The sequence below is a fragment of the Pelecanus crispus genome, chromosome 10 (genome assembly GCF_030463565.1).
Source record: "Pelecanus crispus isolate bPelCri1 chromosome 10, bPelCri1.pri, whole genome shotgun sequence".
In the NCBI taxonomy this organism is placed as follows: Eukaryota; Metazoa; Chordata; class Aves; order Pelecaniformes; family Pelecanidae; genus Pelecanus; species Pelecanus crispus.
The window spans coordinates 11,706,126-11,721,786 of NC_134652.1; positions in this window are offsets into that span (position 1 = coordinate 11,706,126).

A 15,661-nucleotide genomic window follows, 5' to 3' on the forward strand; every position below is an offset into this window, starting at 1 on the left:
ACATCTAACTTAAATCTGTTTTCTGTAATTGAGTTAAAACCTTTGGATTGACAAACTATTCTGTGTATTTGTGCTGAGGACAGTGTGTGATGCTTCCAGCAGACTGGATAAAAATTGGGCAGTTCAGAATCAGCTTACTACAAGGCCCATCTCAACCTGTGCTGTTGAGCTCCTTAAACAACCCAGTTAAGACATGTAATGCTCAACTGGGAATCTACTGCATCTCTGCCAAGCAGTTGTACGTCATTCTGGCAGCACTGGCTGCACAGAGGTGCAAGGCAGTGATTTGTCCAGTTTCAAAGGCAGGAGTACAGCTGACTTAGACTGCAGGGGAACACAATATTCCAGCCTCTGTCTTTATTAGATATCTCTGTTATACCAAGCTGCTACACCAGCCTGTCCTTTAAACCTCCTTTTTGTGCAATAGGAGATGAATGGGCTGAGAAAAGGTGCTCTATATAAGGATTTGATATGAGTGTGATAGTATATATGGGAACAGCATTAAGTCTAATTTTTAGTATATTAACCTGTCTCCTGCCCTGATTACTAAAATCCTGTCTGGATCAGTAGAAGTGTTCGTATCAAACAGCTACATGAAAAGCACATAGAGTAATAAGAACAAGAAATATATGCTGGTAATCCATTTAAATGTAAATAGCTGGCTATTTGTTCTATGATGGAAAAGTTGAAATATGTTCAATATTAAATTCATAGATCAAACTATCAGCAACAGTATTTTAAAAACTGTGGGCATATGCTTCCTTGAGCAAAGTATTTCAAAGTTAAATTCAATAAGTTTCAGCTGCTGCAAAGAGAAAGCAGGCTGTTTCTTATTGGATTTAACTACGGCACAACACTTAGGTACATGCAAGTGTTTTCTCTGTTTGAACCCCAGATTTTCTTTTGCTTTCAAAAAAACCCAACCTCAGAACAGGGCTGTAAAAAAGGATGACTGGTTCATTTAATTGATTAATGAACTTTTAAAAGTAGTGTTACCAAAAATAAGTACTCAATGATCATGAGTTGAACTTAAAAATCATGGAGTTTTTTGGTTGTTGTTGTTTTTTAAATATATATATTATTTTGTTTTTATCTTTTGGGCTATTTCCTGTATCTTTTTCATTTTTTAAAAAAATATTTATCCTTCACAATGCTGGAAAGTGGAATTTATTTTTCCCCAGAGGGTGAAATTATTTCAGTCAGCTGGTTCCAAGCACTTCAGCTTTAAGAAAAAGAAAAAATTAAATATTCTGACTGTCTTCAAATAAAAATTCCATAAAAATTGTTATCACTGGACTCTACGGACAGCTGCAGAAACTATATGTTCAAGATCTCATTTCAGAGATATTTACAACTGGTTTGACCAATTATATGTAACAACTTTTTTATTTTTCAACTCAGCTCATAGTCTATCACTGGATGATCAGTACTCTGAAATTTGAGTTAGTTTCTGTTTAGGGTAGCTCAGCTTTAAGGAAAAAAAAAATCATAACTTACTCTAGAAACCTTCTAAACTAATTCTAGATTTGGGAATTTTTGTTCTTGTGAGTTCTTGGATTGAATTTTGGCCATTCTCCAACTCACTTGACACAAGTTCAGTGCAGCTGGGTTTGGGAGAGATATTAGCTACATAACAGTTTAGCAGTGACCTTGCATGTCTCTGATAGAAATGTTTCTAACCTTCAGATGCTCTGTCTGTGGCTACGTTGCCTGTCCCCTGCAAATGATCCTCTAGGCTCAGCTTCTGGTGCCCTTTTTAATTTGGAGTCATCTTCCATCTTAGGGACAGAGATTTTCCAAATTTACGCTGTCTGGACTCTCTCTTTGAGTGCAGTCTGGAAGGGATCATTATTGTGTGCCCAGCCAAAATTAGGGGCATCTTTCTCCACCACAGACCCAACTACACACCTCTCACCATCATTTCAAAGTCTGTTACTTTGGCTACCCTCCAGCAAGATGAGGTTGCTTCTGAGGAGAGGAAATAATGAGACTTACTGAGCTGCTGTCCAAAATCCATTTCAATGGGTCTTTCTTTGCTGCAAAGAATAAATTCACACAAGAATTTCACTTGAGTACATGAGCACACCTGGCCAAGATAATTAGAATATAATTCTTTTGCTATAGCTCTGATTGTATGTTATAAAGTGGGAAGCTGGATACCAGGGAAAAGAATTCAATGCAAGTAGTTTCTATTATTACAAATGCAACTTGTTAGCAAGAAGTGTTCCTGAGGCTCTCCTGGCAGCTGACTGTTTATACACTCACCTTGGCTTACAGTGTAGATAAACAGACACCGATAAACAAAATACAACAAGAAAACATTCTTAGCACTGATGTCATTTCTGTACCCTTGAGGATAACATGAATATCAATTTGTATTTTTATTGGCTCATTATTTAAAGATCACCTGAAGTCTTCGTGGCAGTCTGTGAAATGGTCTTCTTGAAAACAGATCTCTCGGAATATTTTCTCTATTGTTCATCTCCTTGTTAATTTTAAATAGATTAGTTTGGTTTGGAAATAGGATCATTTAACAAGGTAATCATCTGGTATAAATGACAGTGGCTGAAAATCACTGCAGGAACATTATTTTTAAAATTTCCATGATCTTGAAGGTAATGCACTTGACCATGGATGATGGGATGTGAGGTAGAAAGTCACCAGCAAGGAGTTAATATGTGATTCTCAATCTCGTGGAGCTGGAAATTCTCCTGCTGAAACATCTTTGAGTCCTCTGCTTTCTTACCATGATTATGGAATATTTTACTTGCATTTATCACATGAGCCACGCTCCCACTTGCTGTGGTTACAGCCCGATTTCCAAGGGCAGGTGGTAAGTTCAGTTGGGAAAGCAGCATTATTCACCCTGCTGAGCAGCTCATGGTGAGGTCTCTGCAATCCCAGTTAGACTGCTTCTGTTACTACAGGTTGTAATAATTGCTTGGCTACATCTACCTTTTACTGCTGTCTGCAGTGAAGTGCATCACTTTTCAGGGCTGGATGCTGCCTGGATAAGACTCTGAGGGATGAGCAGTCTACCATGTTAAATAGCAGTATCCTCTCAGCTGTGTGCCAGCTGGTGTGAACTGTGGGAATAAAGTTCTCTTAGCAAATCCCTCCATCGCTGATCCCTCTGCCTGGTATAAAGCCATCTTCTGGTTAACTTGCTGTATGCCTTGTTTTCTGAAGTATCTTTTAAGTGATGTCTTATAACTGTGTATCTCTACATCTTATGGGAATTATGTCCAGACTTTCAATGAACAAGAATGTGAAGCATAAACACCAACATATACCAACCTGGCAATTTCTGCAAGCTAACTATTTGGGACAAAACTTGCTCTCCTGAAACACTGAGCACAGAAAGGGTAGGCCTTTTGGATTGTAAAGAATGAAGTCATCTAGGGATAGAGATAAGCCTAACAGTCTACTTGTGTTGACAGCCCTGGAGCTATACAGGGCTGAGCATCAGCTGAGCATCCAGCCTGCAGTGATGGCTGTGGTAAAACTGGCTATCTAAAGGTGACAATTATCGAACCAAACAGCAGGAAGGACACAGAGCCAGCAGCATGGGAAAACTGGACACATTTGTGGCTCAGGGAAGTCCCCCAAGAAAAACAATGTCTTTAGAATTAAGCTTGCAGTAAGGTAGGATGGGACTTAAGCATTGTCTCCTCTTGTAGTGAAAGTGTTCTTGCAAAAGGAGAAAATTGTAGGTCAGAAAGTCTTCTTGCTTCTATCTAAAACTTTTTATATGATCAGCTGCCAAACAACAAATCATCATTCCCATCATCTTGCTCAGACCTTTCACTCAGGAAAGAAGCTTTCCCTCCCTCTCTCCCCTAGAGAAAGCATCTCTGATACACTTTTTCTACCAGCGTCCTACCAAAATAACTCCTGGGTGGACTAACATCTGCAGTTTAAGTGGGTACACAGGATGTTTCAGTAGTGAGTTTTTTAAGGTGAAAGAGCAGAACTGCTGTGTTGTGTCTTTAGGAAATATACTGCTAGCTTAGTCATTGCAGATGCCAAATTAAAATGAAACTGTGGATTTCAGAATGGATTTATTTACATCATTATGATTCAGAGTAGCATGTTGCTCTTCAACCACAGAAAAGAAGTCGACAGAACATGAAGAGTTTTCATAACTAATGACTTAATCATTGGGTTTTGACTGGCATTTTTATTAATGCAGACATTATGACTCCGGGCAGATTGCTAGGTGCTTCTTTGGCTTGCATGAGTAAACCCTGTTAGCCCTGACACCTTTTGAACTTTCAATTCAAATGTTAATTTTGGAAAGGAGGGAGTTGTGAACAGGAGAAACAGGGGAGAAAGGAAGAGAAAAGCATTTCTTCATGCACACAGCACTGCAGCTGTGCTATGCCAGCCCCTCAGGCTGGGCACACAAATACCCCGTGGGTATACAAACGCACTATCCCCATACATACATACTATGCCACATACAGGAATAAGACGTGAACAGTTCAGCATACCTAACGCTTGTGGGTTTCTTTATCCCTTTTTACTTTTCCTGTTCTTGCAGGTAAAATTGCCTACAGAAGTAATGACTACAGACAAAAAAATGCCACTAACTCGGGGTAACCAGAATCAGCAATTCATACAGTGATTGATCAGTGCAGCTCAGCATGACAGAACCCCTAACCCATTTGTCACCCACTGATGGCTGTGTCCTTCCTTCTAGGCTGTGCTGGTATATGTATAAGTACAGGAGCAAGCTTTGCCTGTGAATGCTGCAGCAAGAAAGACAGGGAGCAGTTCAGCTTTTCCTGTGTCATCCATCACTATGCAGACCCAACTTCACCCAGAAGTTCTTTTGAAACTATTCCATCTGTTGAATCCTTTCTTATTGCTCTGGATGTCTTGCTAATTTTTCCTCTAGCTGGCCTTTGGACTTCTTTTCAGCCCTGCCAAAGCAGTACTTTCATATTCCTGTTGCCTGTCTTTTTTTCCCAATTTCTTGAGTAGAGGTACCAGTCCAATGACTATGGATCACGGGACCTGTCACTGTTTCTTATTAACTCCTTCTGTAATACATGTCCAGTTTAATTTGTTAATGCAATGGATTGTTTTAGCCCACCCTTATATGTTTTTTTCTTGACAGTCTATTTTGCTAATTTTGCTAATTTCCAAAACTACAAAAAATGTAGCATCATCAGGAATACTTACATTTTATAAATAACTTCCCTTAGTAAATGAATTCCTGCCTATTTGTAGTTCATACAAAACCTGTGTTATTAAAATAAATGTGCATTGTCTTTCGTAACTTGTTTTTAAAAGTGAACTCCACAGAATTGTTGGTACATTACATTTCAGTATGCCCTGATGTGGTGAGCAGAGCTCTGAGACTAGACCAGAGCATTATGCTCTGGATGAAATCTTTGGAGGTTAGAGTAGTGGAATATAGAGTATCTAGAGAACATGTGGTGTGGAAATTGCATTTTTTCAGCCTTATAGCTTGTTCAAATTTGGACAGGTTTTTTCACAGGAATGGCAAAATATATTGACAAGAGTTTATTCTGTTCCAAGATGTGAATGATGTCTCCAGAGCGTGAGGGAAAAGTCACTGTTCAAAGAAATGAAGACTAGGACTTTTCACAATCAAACCAGTGTAATGTGTTTTCCCTTCACCGTGATTTCAGCAATGATAAAAGAATCATTTTGGTTGAAATTACTCACAGTCTGTCAGTCTTGGATGGCCAGGCAGAAAGACATAATGTGTAAAACTTCATCTCCAAATTGTGGCCAAGATTCTGAATAACTGATGATGAGGAATGGGTTTCCACAGCAAATTCAGTCTCAGTGCTGTCAGCTGTGCTTGCAGTAGATGTAATTGTGTACCAAGCCGTTAAAGGACACTTATCTCCCATGTCCTCAGTCAGGATATTACACAAGTCAGGATAGTACACAACTGCCAAGAGCTCTGACTAGAAGTTTAAATCATAGGCTGGTTGCTAGAACAGAAGATCAGAGCTAAAATTTCATGGTAACACGTGCTTTAGTCATTTGTATTTCACTGCTGCAAGGACTGCAATAAAATTCTTTTGCCTTCTGATCTGTTGATGTCCCTTTTTAATTAATAAGGTACTATCCTCTTTTAGATCTCTCTCTTGCTTTTCAGGCTTGCTCTCCCATATAATAAGAAAGATGAATCAACTGAGACGGAGTTGATGAAGACATGGCACAATGCCTAGCTAAGGCAAATGTTCAAAGGACAGTAGTATCTGAGAGGTTTATATGAGAGTGGAGCAGGGATTTGAGGATATTTGTATATTGGAAAATACTGATTTTGTTGAAATGTAACCTGCTCCAGGAAAGAGCTGAGGTCAACACATAGTCCATTTGAAAATTAATTTGAGAAATTCTGCTATGTAATGCTGGAATCGGGCCTACTTATCTCTCTGAGTCCTTTTCCAGCACAGGCAACCAGTTGGTAGATTCCTGGTATACAGGAGACTAGAGAGCATCTCTGCACATCATCCTACATGTTGGGCTGCAGAAGAATCTGGTAGGTTTGCATCAGCCTTTCTCACAATGGCATCACATCAGCGCTCATAGTCATTCTCCGATTGACCTGTCTGTCAAGATACATTCATTTCACTGTGGCTTTCAGTTTCAGGTGAAAAGTCCTATTTTGTGACAAAATTACAGCTGATCTTGAGGCACCTTGCTTTCAATTTCACATGCCAGTTCTTTCAATAAGCTGATGTGGAAATGATCCAAAGCTTCATTTTGACACACTAAACAACCAAAGATTTTCTTACACTCTGGAAATACTTTTGGCTTTGCTTTTTTTTTAAAATTTCTTTTCATTTGCAGAAATAGCTTCATTTCTGGTGAAAGGGAAAACAAAGTATGAAATTGGGCAAAATTTGATCTAGTTTTTGGGGGATTTTCAATTTCTGAAAATCATCATGTCTTTTCTTGTGTCCTTATATGGAAGGAAGAAAAGTTTCAAAATCTGATAAGTTTTCTTAGGGAGAGAAAATGCTTTCCCTCTAAGTTCTTGTTCAGGTCGTGTACTGCATGGTCATGAAGGGAAACAGAATAAAAGATTAGGAACGAAAGGTTATATTTTCCAGATTGTTTAGACATATAATGTGAAAACTACATCCCTTTTCTCTTGGTTTCAGTGGGACTTGGTGATTATATTGCAGCTGTTAAACACACAATAGGAATGTTAGCTTGGTCACGGATTCTGTATGTTCAAGGCCTGTACAGATTGCTGGCAATTTGCATGTGCAAAGGATTATTTTCTTTTCTTGTCTTGTTGGATTGCTGTCATGCATATGGCAAGACTACTCTTGGTCTTGGTAAGAACCACTCTCTTTTCCAACATGTGAGTCACTCAAGTCTTAACAAGGTGAGCCCGATCTCTCAAATGTTTGCCAACTCCACTTCAACAATCAGCTCATTTGCTATTGCCTGGTCAGAACATGATGCCTCAATTGGTCCAATTTGTTGTCCTTCTAAGGGGCTGACCCTAGCCCTGAAAAAATATGAAGGGAGTAAGTCCACTGCTTTCAACTGAAGAAAGCAGATCTGGTTTGAAATTTCTAATTCAGTCGTTTTAGCAGAATCTGTCATTATTTTGAATTCTATCCAAGCCTCCAGCAGTGTAAAAGAGTGTCAGGAACATGCAGTGCAAAGGTACTGATATGCAACTCAATGTACAATATAACATGTCTGAGAGGAATATTGATTTTCCACAGAACATGAAAAACAGAAAAATAGGAAAACACTTCAGCATGACCTTGGCCTTCTGCACGAATAACCTAATGTTTATGTCTCAGCTTACTTTCCTGATACTTCTCTGAAGGCCTTTGTGGAGCTTTTCTAAAGACAGTAATATCAGCTGCAATATGGAAGTGATTTCACAGCTTTCTGTAGATTTAGGTTGCTATTTCATTTTCAGGTAATTTTTTTCCCTAGGTGAACTGGGTTGCATTCTGTGCCATTGTGGGTATAGTTTAGTCTCATCTGAAACTCACATTAACATCACACAATCAAATGTTTGTCTCCTACTTGAGTACTGTTTGTTTTGACATCCTACTTAAGGGCTTCTCGGAAAGAAGCAGAAAGGGCAGGAAGAGAGATAGGGCTGAAGAAAACAGGTCTAATAAGACTGAATACTCAGCAAAGTATTTGAGTACTGCCATCACTAGGGTCCTCAGGCTGCAGTTTTGTGATGACTTTAAGCTAATCCAAGTGTGGGCAGCTGCAATCCCACCCTGTTCACACTTTTGAACCTACTGGAAGTCATAGCAGCAAAATCTGGGTGTTAGGCTGCAGGGAAGCCTGCCTTACTACTTCAGAAAGCTGACACAAGAAATGGAAAATCTCTGGACAGCCCAGATGTCTGAAATATGGTTGTAGAGAACTACTTACTTAATTGAAATAGAGGAAAATTATTTTCCTTGGTTAGAGTTTAGAATGAGTCTGTGCAGTGTCCTTTACATCTAATGTAACATCAGCACTACTAAAAAAACCTTCAGTTGCATTCTTTTCAGACATGGTTTCCATAAATTAGCCTGCTAAACTCATAATCAGAAATGTGTTCAAGAGACTATCATGCTTTTCAGTACAGCAAAGGAGCCATAAATGCCATGACAGTTAATGATACTGGTGAGTCCTGAAAACTCTTCCAATATTATCAAAGGTCATTTGTGTTTATGTCTCCACTGACATGTCCAGTTATTGTTGTGGTGGATGAAATGTGCATTTGTGAACTTTGTGGTATAGTGCTCCTGATGCATGGGATGAGGTACTCCAGCTGTAGACCAGCATCCCACAGATCTCTTCCAGTAAGTCAGAAAGAATGGCAGAGGATCATGAAGAACTGAACTGCTGTGGGTACTGAGAGAGCATTTAATTTCTGCCTGGTTCAGATACCATTCAGCTTCTGTTCTCTTCACGTCACTGGAGACTGCGACATAAAATACTATCGTGGCATATAAAGGAATGGAATTTTGTGTAAATTTGAGTAAGATGAACTTTAACACTAAGTTCTGGGACACTACATTGATCTTTCTATATGGAATTAGTAGTGAATATATTTCTTCATGTAGGCTTGTCTCTAGAGACTATGGTCATGGAAGACTAATGGAGGAAAGGATATAAAACTGATGATTTAATTCTTTTTGGATGCTAGATCAATAACCGTAGTTGTGCAGATTAAATGTATTGCATCACTTAGGCTTTATTTTGTGGCATAACGAGCATGTAAAGAAATAAATTAAAATTAAAAAGTAAAAGCTTGCTGTAAAAATTTCTAAAGGAAATGTGTCTGTTGTCAAGGTTGGATGTGGAGCATAGACTTAACACTTGATGTTGACCAAGATAAAAAAAAAGTACAATTGCAAATTATTTGTAAAGTTAGCTTAAAATTAAATATGGAAAGGTGGATATAGTCAAGCATTAAGTCTGCTGGTACCATCTTACCACTCAGCTTAGGTCCTGCTGATAAATCAATAGCAATCCTTGAACTAAACAGAAACAATTCACAGAAAGAAATGTGAGCTGAATGGAGGATGGAGAAAACACCTCTTCTGAGATTTTTTAATTTGATGCTGAAACCAATGATACAAGTGGGTATAAATAAATAACCTTCTCCACCCTTTCTGCCCTCCTTGCACGCTTTTGAGACCACAGCATCCACCAGAGTATCACTCAGCCTTTATTTCTCTAACCTTCAGAGAAACTCTGACCAAAGTGAGCCACAAAAAAATTTAATATTTCTCACCTGGAGGATTACTTATCTTCCCACTGCTGCACACCTCTGAGCATGTGCTCTTTCTGTTCTTGAGTCTGTTTCCTTTCTTCCTTCTTTGCCTTTTACTAAAGAAAAAAATCTAGTTTGAGTAAAAAAGAGTGTTTGGCTGTGCTGCCCTCAGCCTGTGACCAGGAAGGCAGCTATGTCTTAAATAGCCTGATAGTGATGTGTGTTTACCCAGCTCCAGGCAGCTGGTAAGGATGTGTACTGAACCTCTTTCTCACTTACATAGACACTTTATGCAATGGTCTGCAGAAGCAGCACATTTTTCTTTGCTGTTCTTTCTTCCTCACTCTCTGGGTATTTGTCTTATTTGCCCTCCAAGCAAACATATTCATACTCATAACAGAGATCAACAGCAGCAGCTTCAGCAGCTCATTTTGGCTAACATTGTCTTGAAAGAGGACAATTAACACCACCTTTGTTACCAACAGAAAAGACAGTCAAAGAAGGGGAAGCATCACAAAAATTTCTCTATACCCAAAGAGAAGGAGAAGAACAGCTAGTGTTAAAATGAAAGCTTTCCTTATTGCTTTAAGTTTAAAATGGTTTAACTATCTGGGTTTTTGTTAGTTTGCCAGGGGTGCTTTTTCTGTTGCTTTAAATAGAAGGCTATTAAAAGAAGCACTTGGCGTGGAACTAACCTGACCAAGGTTTCAACTCAAAGTATTCAACCTTTCTTAAAGGATGAGATATTTGATCCAACTCTTCTGATCCTCTGCAGTTTTTTTGTTCTACTAAAATTAATGCAATAATTGACTCCACTGAATTACAATAGGAATTTGGGGGTTTAACCCTGTTTAAACTGGTTTTGTAGTCTCAGCCAGATGCTTGCAGTTTGGAACATTCCCTAACCATAAAGCAGAATGTTACCTTCAGAAGAGGAACTTTGCTCTTGCAACTACTGGCACTATTTTTAAGTAGTACCAATATGGCATCTCAAAAGCTCTAAAGCAGCCATCTGGATTTCCTCAACAGCCTGGGTAACTGCTGTTTAGCTAAAATTACCCTCAAGTCAAGGAAATTTTAAGAGCAAAGTGGTCATATAGCAGAGCTATATGGTACTATTAGCCAAAAGCCCTCTTTATCTCCAGTCTAATAAAACGCTAGCAGAGTCAAAAAGATTATTTGCAACCGGGCATCATCTGGTCCCTGAAGTTTGAAGCCAATAGCAACAGACCCAGATTTTCCAATAATTCCCATCACTAGGAACTATTCCAGGGACCATTGCCCTCCATAGGAAAATATCAGTTAGCTTTTCCTTGAGTTTTAATAAATAAAGATCATTAATCTTTAGCTAACATAAAAATCACATATTTAAGAATTATTATTACAGCTGTTGAGACTTGAAGGTGGAGGACATGAAATTAAAAAGCTTTGTGCTGATTTTTTTAATCATTGACATTGCAGCTTTGACATGCTTTTGACAGTCCCTGCATGCTTTTGTTTCTTGTCTCCTTCCTTTGTATTTTGACTTATTCTTTAGTTAAAAATAACCACCATGCAAAAATTTCAACCCTGTATTTCTTCTTTCATTGAACATGTCAAGTTGTGACAGATGTGTATGTTTCTAATCTGAGTCTTGAGCGTGCGGAAGTTTGATGCAAATGTCCTTAATTATATGCATCATGTTTGAATAGCAAACTCTTTGGCAAAGTAACTCTCTCCCAGCTTGTTTTTATCACACAGGCATACTGACTTGAAGAAATCAAACCTGTCTATCCCCAGGGGTGTTGCAGACACTGAATGACCACTGAATTCAGATGTAGTTATCTTTGGGTGCTCACCAGGAAGCTGCCAGTTATTTTGAACACAGTGTATCATACTGCTGTTCTGGCTGCATGTGTCCCCCCTATTTCTACTGTATGAAATGCACATCTTTTACATGTATGTCAGCTTAACAATATTTCTGATGGTAATGGTGACTCTCCTTCAGATCAGCAGGTAAGAACTGCTTTTTGGTCAGGCTATTCTTTGTACATGGAAAGGCCATGCAGGGTACAGGGAGTTAGAGGTTTCACAGCTACCAAATCCACATGCCTGACTGTTATTTTTCATACACTGTTAAATGCAAGCCCAGTCTGTATTTGAGCTAATAGTGAAGGAACCCTCGGGTTGTTTGTTCCCTTCTTGGACAGTGTGATAGTCAGTGCTTTGTCCTTACTTGGCTTCTGATCAGTTGAAGTCATGAGTCTGGTGCAACACCTAGCTATAGAGTCTGCCTCCCTAGGCTGGCTGTAAAGAGTGGCTACAAGCTCTGGAGAATCTTAGTGCTACCTGTCAAGTGGGCACTTAACTTCTTCCATGAAAACAGAAACCTTTTTTCTTATCATAACTGAAGTTCTGGGTTCTTCCCAAGATTAGGAATGAAAATGAGAAAAATATCATGTGAGTTAATCCTTTTTGTGGTGGTATTGTCTGTATCTACCAGATGGATCTTGTTTTTCCAAAGCACAGTCTGCACAGAGCTACGATTTGGGAACCTGGTTGAGTGAATCAGCCGAGCATGATGCAAAAAACTAAGAAGTGTGGAATCAAAATAGCTTGGTATGTTTTGCTTGAAAAAAATAGTGGTTTAAATTTTCACCAATGTTTTTGCATTGAAAGCTTTGAGGAACATTTTGGAATTTAGGAGATCTTGTTTTAATTTTTCCCTGGTAAAAATCCATTTTCTAATTGTCTATAATGAATATCTGTAGAACACCTTCAAACTATAAAGCACTATTCAGATGTGAGATTTCATTGCTGAGTGCCTTCAGGCACGTGTACATTACCACCTCTTCTGGGGTCAGAGGTGTGCTTTTGAAGCAAATTCCATTTGCCATACTTTAGCTCACATTGCAGAGCAGTTTCAGAAGATGTAACTGTTTGGGAGCCCCTCTGAAGTAAATCTCCCAAAAATAAGCTCAGTGACTATGTCAGGTCCTCACTACCAGCTGTTTTGCTTTACAGATCCATTCCCACTGGAGTTAGTATAGACATAGCCGTTATACAGATTGATTAGAAATATTTATATAGTTTATGTCCAATTTGCACAACCACCAATGTGAAGCTTTGTCCAAGCTATCCTCATCTTTCAAGTTCCAAAAACCCATCCAGCGGTTTCACAACACACTTTCTCATGAGATTTCTCATGTCTGTGTTCCCAGACAGAAATACCTTCAGAGTTGCAGTGTCTCTTTTTTGGTTCTGATTCTGGCTGAAGCCCAGAAATACATAAGGAATACAAAATGAGGAGGAAAGCTCCATCAGGATAAGACCATACAGAGCTTAAAATCATTGGTTAGAACTGTATCCTTGCAGATTCCATTACAGAAGTGCAGTGACTTGAAGGAAAATTAGGCATAGATCTTTAATGTCCATCTCTGGTACGTTCTCCGTTAATTAGAACACCATGCTGTAAGCTGTATGGGCTTTTATTGCTATGAATATGCACTGCACAAGCCATCCTTAACTCCCTGCATCTCTGCAATGTGCTGTATACCACAGCTTAGAACAATCATCAGATGTTTCTGCTGGACTTGTTTAAGCTCTTTGTAAACTCCACGTGGTTTTAATGAACAGAACAAGGCAGTTAAACCAGTGCAGAATACACATGAAGAATACCGCAGAAGGACTGAGAAGTGTTTGCATTTGTAGCATCTTGGCTTGTTTTCTCTTGCCTTACTGTTTCTGTCTCTCCTTTCATTTGCTTTTATTGTGTTGTCATTTTGGTTAGTCCCAGAGGTAACTCCTTGGGTGCCTTTATATGCTCAGCATCTCATGGCACAGATATATGCTTTCACTCCCTGATTGCACCAAGCAGATACAGAGATTTTATAGTCAGGTGTAACATATTAAACTGCTATGATCCAATTCCCCCTTAACATGATGAGAAATACTCACTGCCATCTCTGCAGCACCTGCTCTGACTTGCTGTCTGGAGAAGCTTGTCCTGCTATATCAACTCAACTGGGTATCTTGGGACACCGGTCACCCAAGCTGAGTGCCTAAAATGTGGCTAAGTGTGTATCTCTTACATATCTTGTTAGTGGTTCTGGGCACAGAGAAAACGTTCTCTGAAGATGTATCATTAATTCATTGCCCATTAATGGCGTGCCCTATGTCTACATGTCTCTGGACCGTCCCACGTGTTTAATCTACTTCCTTTACCATTCAAAGATATTACTTCTGGCCCAGCTTACACTTTGCTGTGATTACACTCAAGGATAAGAGTTTTTCCCATGACCTTTGTTTTGGAATTAAGGCATTGGAAAGATCTCAGCATTTCTAAAATGTTGTTACCAAATCAAGCCAGAAAAGGGACTCGACTACAGATGAGACATTGCAGAATAGTAGTCCATGTTGGCCAAGCAAACAGGAAACCCTGAAATACAAATATAGTATAATCAAAATCAGATTAGATGTGAAGAGTTTTCATGTAGGGGACTCATCTTATATTCTCTTTAGATTAACTACATTTGCATAGGTGTCAACAAAAAAAAAAATAACTAAAATATTAGTGTACTGATGAGTATATTTAAAGTTGGATCAAAAGCCAAGGGATTCCTTGTAAAGGTATCTTTGCCTACAGAGGACTTTAGATCTCCCCTTTAGAGAGATGCCCAGAAGATATTTTCTCACAGCTACAGCTGTGAGAACAAATGTTCTCTGGAATAAAATTACCAGTGTCACAGCTGTCAAGACTTCTGTGTAGCAGCAAGGAAGCTGTTGGTCTTGTTTGGCTTTAGTTACTTTTATGCTGATTTTATTCAGGTGCATTGATCTGGCAGTACTGCCATAGGTCTGGCTCCTTTTATGCTGTAAGTATCTTAGCAGGTATTTATATCAGTTTTTAAAAGCGAAAGACTTTTAAGAGAGAGGGAAGCTCAAAAAGATCATGTCAATATGCTAGTGCTAAATTGGACACACTCACATGGTTAAAGAAGAAACAAAAATACAAGAGTTCTCTTACTGACACAATCTGCTTTTTAAGACTAAGTCTTTCCAAAACAAAGGACTTCAGCAATGGACTAGATATCTGTGCAAATAAATCAGGACAACATCCCTCTTGCCAAAAAGTGAGGGTGGTTAATACTGTTCAAATATCTAGATAAGCAAACCGAATCATCATTTAAAAAAAAAAAAAGTCAAAATCAAGCAGGAACAACAATTCACCTTTTTATTCTGTCTTAGCAGGATAGTAGAAGGGATACATACAGCCAGCTGCTGCACTTCAGCGGTGTGTTTATAATTTGCAGATGCCAGGTGCTAATTCCCTAAGACACTCCAACTTAATCACTTGAAGCTTTCTGGAGCTTTTTGTCCATCCTCTTCTACACCTAAGTACCCGGAGGATTTAGTACCTTCTCCATGCTTTTCTGACTGTCATCTTCTGTACCAAATAAATTGTGATATTTGATGAAAATTAGGACTCTCTCAAAAAAACCTGCCTGATCATCTTTCAGCTGGCAGGACAAGCTTGCTTACATTGTTTCCTTGGCATTTCTTCCTTTTTGACAGCATCTGGCAAGTTGTCCAAATTGGAATTTGTCCCAGGACACAAAGAATGACCCCTGGATGTTTGTGGAAATTGTGGTGCCTTCTTTCATATCACCAGTCTGTTTTCTGTCTCCCCTGTCAGCTGGTGTCTGCAGTGACGCAGTGCTCCATGGAGGAGCTGTGCCACCGGTGCCATACATCTCCGATGGTCTTTCTGGATTAGTTTGCAAAATCTGGTTTCAGCTTTTTACACGTTCAAATGTCAATTCAAATGCTTATTTGCACTGATATGCTCTTCACCTCAGTATTCTAATATTCATTCAGCCACTTGAGGGCTGATACCGTAGCAGCGGTGCCTGACTGTATCAGGCCACAATAGATGTTTGCACA